We start from the raw sequence: 6,000 nt of genomic DNA, 5'->3' as shown, positions 1-6,000 counted from the left end.
GTTGAGAGTTCATAATAATTAAAATAATATTTCGTTTTATCTTTCACGTCGTCATCGTTCAATACAAATTGCCTCTCGCGATCGCTAAGGGACCACAGACAAGCTGGTGAGCCAGTGCTAGCAACAGCTGTCCAAGCTCTGCAGTCCTATCTATATTAAGATGTTTTCAGCCAATTAATGAGCGTTTAATACATGTGGGAGAAAAACTCGGAGCACCCGGAGAAAACTGACGCATGCAAGGGGGCAACACTCAATCCCGTACAGAAAGGACAGATTATATTCATCCGCACTTTGTTGTTCCGCCTTCTCAAGGCAAGCTATGATGAGGCACCTCGACGCCCCATAGGTAGGGACTTTCACAAACATCTGTGTGCTTCACCAACCCTCACACCTCCTCCACAGGAGTGGTTAACAGGTGTGCCAACACCGCTCGGCTATCCGCAAAACCAATAACGAGCGGCATTCATTTAAAGCGAGCAGATGCTGAACTGATTTTTCACCCCCTGTGAGTCTCATCAGCCGAGTCAGGTTTGTTAAACAAATGTAAACAAGCAATATTGTAAAAAAAAGAACGTTTTGAATGTCGAATATAAACAGCGAGATGTCTCAATTTGCCCAGCTCATACAACCCCCGGCAGGAGCCATTTGTTGTTTGCAAACGCAGGCGCGCTCTGCGTCGCACGCGGCTATTATTCGTGGAAATGAGACGTACGCCGATTATCCCATAATTTTGTCTATTTTTACTGCATCAGATGCTAGAGCAATTGCGGTTGAACACCCACCCATTGCAATTATGGCCTTGTGCTGTTGTGACACAGGCGCATACACACACTAAGCTTCCTACAGCGGCGATTGTGAACACAGATATATTGCATGCTGGAGTCATTTGTGATGAAGCTGTCAGGACCATCATTCATTTGGGTGTACAATTCGTGGTTAGTTTACATGTGTGACTACGACCATGTCAGTTTGGATGTGTACATCAGTTCTCAGCAGGTCTCGGAAGCTAAGCAGTGATGAGCCTGGATAGTGCTTGGATGGGCGACGACCACACATCAGCACGTGCTCTCGGCTGCGGGGCCATTTGGGTGAGCCCCAAACGGCGGTGCTGCAAAATCTCGGATTGCACTGCACGTCTCTGCTGCCTGCTTTTACCAACCCATACTGACCCGCGCGGTGAAGTATGGGTAAAATGACTCTGCACGACCAACGCGTCATGGGGAGGCCCTCATCCAGCAGTGGATGAACCTCAAGGGGCCTGTACATGCACTTGTACATTCTTAGCACACGTATTGTGTCGTGCTCCTTCATCATTGGCTCGAGACTCTTTGTCGGATGGAACTAGTGGGGTGCTATTCGTGATCGCAGGGGGTAAATCAGTTACACGATGGAGTTGAACCGATGAGTACCTGGGGAGACAAAGGCGGCCGGGCGTGGTGTTGGTCACGCCCATCCGTCACGATTGAGTTGAACCAATGTAACACGTTGCGACTAAAGCGCCCTAAGCAGCCTAAAGGCCTGGCTAGTATTTGGATTGCAGACTGCTTGAGTCTACCCAATCAGCAATGGATTCGAGTTTTGAATGCTTATACATAGGGTTTTCTCCGGGCACTCTGGGGTTTCCCTATACGCTAAATACTCATTAATTGACAGTTACCCTCTAAATAACTCAATTGAGGCTTTCAATTGGAAAGTCAATTACCTTACATGTTGTTTTTTAATTGATTTGATTTACAGCCCTACTCCCATCCACTGTTGGGTAAAGCCCTCTGAACGCTGTGTCAGTCACGTGGTCCTCTGACCATACTTCACTGCGCTGGTCAGTACGGATTGGTGAAGGTTGAGGTGGGGTGCCGATAACCGGTTCAGATATCACTGGCCACTGATGTTAGCCGTGGTCAAGAATCAAACTCAGGTCGCCGGGTTCGTAGCGCAGTGCGCTAACCGCTACTCCACCGCTCTCCACCCCAGCACCCCCCCCCCACCCCCTTATTATTACTCACACAAATTATTGTTGACTCCAACTCTGAACCGTACAAGCACACACCACCGCACGTGACAAACACCCAGCAGCACAAGTCTGGGAGGTCTTGCCAATAGAAATGTGAGAGAGAGAGAGAGAAAAAAAATCCCTGCATTGCTGCCCGCACGGCGTCCTTAATACAGAATGTCATTCATTTCAGTAGTGGACGTGAGGAAATAGGGGGTGGGTGGGGAGGGGGCAATAACAACAAAGATCCCCCGTATAGGCTTAACAAACTGTTGGGGCAAGTGCTGTTAGCGAGCACCTATGAAGGCCGGCACGGTACACGAGGGGGTGGATGGCTAACACCACGCCCGGCCGCCTTTGTCTCCCTAGTGACGATGTTTACACACCACGTACTCATTTGAGGCTGAGTCGACCTAGGGGAGGCCCAGAACCAGTTCATATAATCGTCACTGGTGTTGGGCGTGAGCGGGAATCGAACCCGGGTCGCCAGGTTCGTAGTGCAGCACGCTAACCGCTACACCACCGCTCCCCACTGCAATAACAACGCGCACACACACACACACCGTCCCTCCCGTGTGCGCTCAGGGCCCTATGCTGCAACTGTTACTCAACAAAGGCATCGGCCACCTACACCCCCTTTTTTGGGGGGGGGAGTAAAGCCATCGAGAGAGGTGAATGCGTGAATCAGTGAAGTAGATGCAGAATTACAGACGCTACTTTGACCGTTAAGGAATATTGATGTGCGCACTATTGGTCTTGAAAAAAAAACATAGTCATATGGACTCATTTTATGTTAGAATTTTACGTGGAAATATGAACGGAACGTTTTTTGGTTCTAATGTCATAACTCGTAAACGCCCCGCGCCAACGCAGGACGAGACATTATATTGACTCGGGGAAACGTAAGCGGACTTACGCAAGACACGTCGCTGGAGAGAGAGAGAGAGAGACGGTCGGTGGTCGAGACTAGAGAGGCAGTGGGAGCCACGTCCGTCTGGAACGCTCTTCCTTCTGATATTAGGACGCCACTGGAGCTATGCACTTTTAAATCTAAATTCGAAAACTAATTTCATTAAGAATGCATTTTTGTGTTTAGTTTGTTGTCCTTCTCGCGCACCTCCGATTAGCATGGGTTGGCTATGTACGGCGTGAAAGAAGTTCAACGTACACACAACACAACCACGAGGAAGCCCACTGTGGAGATGGAGCGATGAGATCATCTCATCTCGTGTGCAGGTGCGAGATGGATTATTGCGTCGCACGACCGTGAGAGACGGGGACGGAACAGGGATGTCTTCATCCCCGCAATGGATTAATCAAGGCCGATGATGATACATACACCTGTTTTTTTAGAGGTGATATCGTCAGCATAATATAGTGCAAGCTGGTGATGGTGTCACCAATTTCATATGCTTGCATCAACTCGAATCCTCCTAAGCCTTCACCGCTCTGCTTATAATTATGCTAACTCCTGCAGCCTATGATGACTGACACAGCCACTTTAGCCAAATCCACATTTGCTTTCCTTTATCCATGTCCAGCCCTGTGACCATATGACAAAGGCCACAGATCCATCAGAGTGGCGTAGTTGGCAGGAGTCCTAGCTCCACACCTCGGGCCCTGCCATTTGTGGGCTCCGGCGCAGTTGCACCGCCTGCACACTCTGCAATTATGCCACTGACATCTTACACCTCCATCAGAGTAGCTGGCGCCTTAAACGAGCACGGAGATATGCTCATCCCCCTGTTCACTGTGTTGAACGAGTGGTGGAAATGCCATGTTCCTATGGACGGGAATAAGTCACTCCATGGGACAAACCAAGTAATTACATCTGTTGCCCTTCAAGTACCCAAGAAAGCCTCGCCGAGACACGAGAGGGTTTTTTTTCAGGGTGGTGGGGGGGGGGGTCCTGCTTCAAAATGTTTGGCCAATTAAACTCGTGAGTGGCATGTGGGATGAAACTGGAGTAACCGGAGTAAGCGCACACGTAAGAGGGGATACATCCTCTAAGGTCCAAACAGACAGGTGGAATTACCCACTCGGTTTTGTGAAATCTTCTGGCCACCTCAAACCGCGCAGTGTGTTTGGGGACTTCACCAAATCTGCGCTGGTCCACCAACCCTTGCCTCCAAAGTTCCCCATCACGAGCGTGCAGTCCTCCACGCCTAGCGCTTGCTCCGTTTCGAGGATGACACTCACAGCTCCGCACAGATGGATTCAACGTCCACGTTGCGTCTGGAGTCAGACCCTAGGTGTGGCTACCACGCCTATCGAGTTGACCGGAGAACCGAAATGAAGCGAAAACAAGCAGACCGAGTGTTTCAAACCACGTCCCATTACAGCCGCGTGCTGTGCAGGCGGTGTGGGGGGGGGGCGGTGGGGGGCGGTGGTGGGGGGGGGGTAATAAAACGCGGAGCGGAACTCCATGTTCCCAAGCCGGGACTTTGTGCAATCGCGTCGAGCGCTTACCACGGCCCGCCACCGCCACCGCCGCCGTCACTAACCTCCCTCTGACCCCAACCCTCGTCTCAAGCGGCACGCGCACGCACATTAACGTCACTCGCGCAAATCGGTTTCTTTTTGTTTTGTTTACCACCGACATAACGCAATGCTCCACCGCCGCGTCTGTACACAGTCCCAAAATAATCCGTGGGTTCGTTTCGTTCGACACCCCCAAGCCCCAGCCAACCCCCCCGCCGCCGCCGCCGCCGCGCCAAGCACCTCTAAGTTTGGCCCATGGGCTCATTCTAAATGAGTGGGACGTGTAACGAATCTGTGTGTGGGGGAGGGGGGCATTCCGGTGGAGCTAGCAGCGGGGAACACTCCGCATAAAGCCATCAAGGTGGGCTTAATGCCTTAAGTACAACGTCGTAGCAATGCACAATTTCAGGCAGTCCGGATATTATTTTGGCACGCTACATCCAACTCGCCTGACTTTGTCCTCGTGGTATTAACCCGTTCGTGGGATTCTAGGGATACAGGCAGGTAAAATAATAGAGGATTGTTAGAGACAAGCGTACTTTGTACTCTAGCGGTAGTGCTGTACGCCGATAATTCATACTCCAAGTCAGCCTATAGGAGCGTGCTGGAATACATCGAGTGGGAAATGTAAGCCCAGAATACAGCGTCGCATATGTGACCGTCACACGTATCCACACTGAACTATTAGCCGCAGTATTTGTGCAATGTTTAACCGTCATATGTTTATTTAATAGACGCTCACAAATCCAACCTTTTCACGCCCAGTCGTGTATTCTCAATCTCGCGTGCATTCGCTTAAGTTCAAAGTACAGAAAAGCGTTCGCCCATGTCGAGAGCAGTTGCACTTTGTTTTTTGTCCAGTGACCTACTTACGCACGGTTTAATTGCCGTGTGCTAAAGATGGTCACACCTCTGACGTTTTCGCATTGTCTGGCTATACCTTCAATCGCTAGTGAGTCGGATATGCGACGCTGTACCGCAATAGGAAACGGTCAAACGTGGAGAAGATATGAAGTAGAATGGATCGCGGTCTTTACGTAACAGCAAAATCATGGCCTGCCTTCATGAACTAAACTCGAAGTAAACTATGTTTTATGTTACCAGGTAAGGCCCAGTGGGAAATGTAGCTCTTTTTCAGAAGCGACCTGGCCACAAGTGATAGCCCAGTGAAATGGCTTATCACGTGGAAATGTATATCAGTAAAATACTCTAAACGCGTGTTTCTAAATGTGGAGAGGAAAAAACCGGAGAAACCAGAGAAAAACGCGCGTGTCTACGGGGAGAGAGACACGCAAACTCCAAATATCAGAATCAGAATATTAATTTATTCTGGAGGAATCCGATGAACTATAAAGCTCTCTTTCACACATGTCCAGTCGGGACGGGTAAGAACGTTACAACAGCAAACAGTAAAAAAACACGATAGCAGTGAAAAGTACAAGAAAGGTAAACAAATCACCCAAACACCACAAATACAGCACTCAACCAGCCACATGCTACCAGACAAAGCCCACTGGGGTATTAACTTA

This window comes from Lampetra fluviatilis, chromosome 16 (genome assembly GCF_964198595.1).
Source record: "Lampetra fluviatilis chromosome 16, kcLamFluv1.1, whole genome shotgun sequence".
Taxonomy (NCBI): Eukaryota; Metazoa; Chordata; class Hyperoartia; order Petromyzontiformes; family Petromyzontidae; genus Lampetra; species Lampetra fluviatilis.
Note: the sequence above shows the minus strand (reverse complement) of the source record.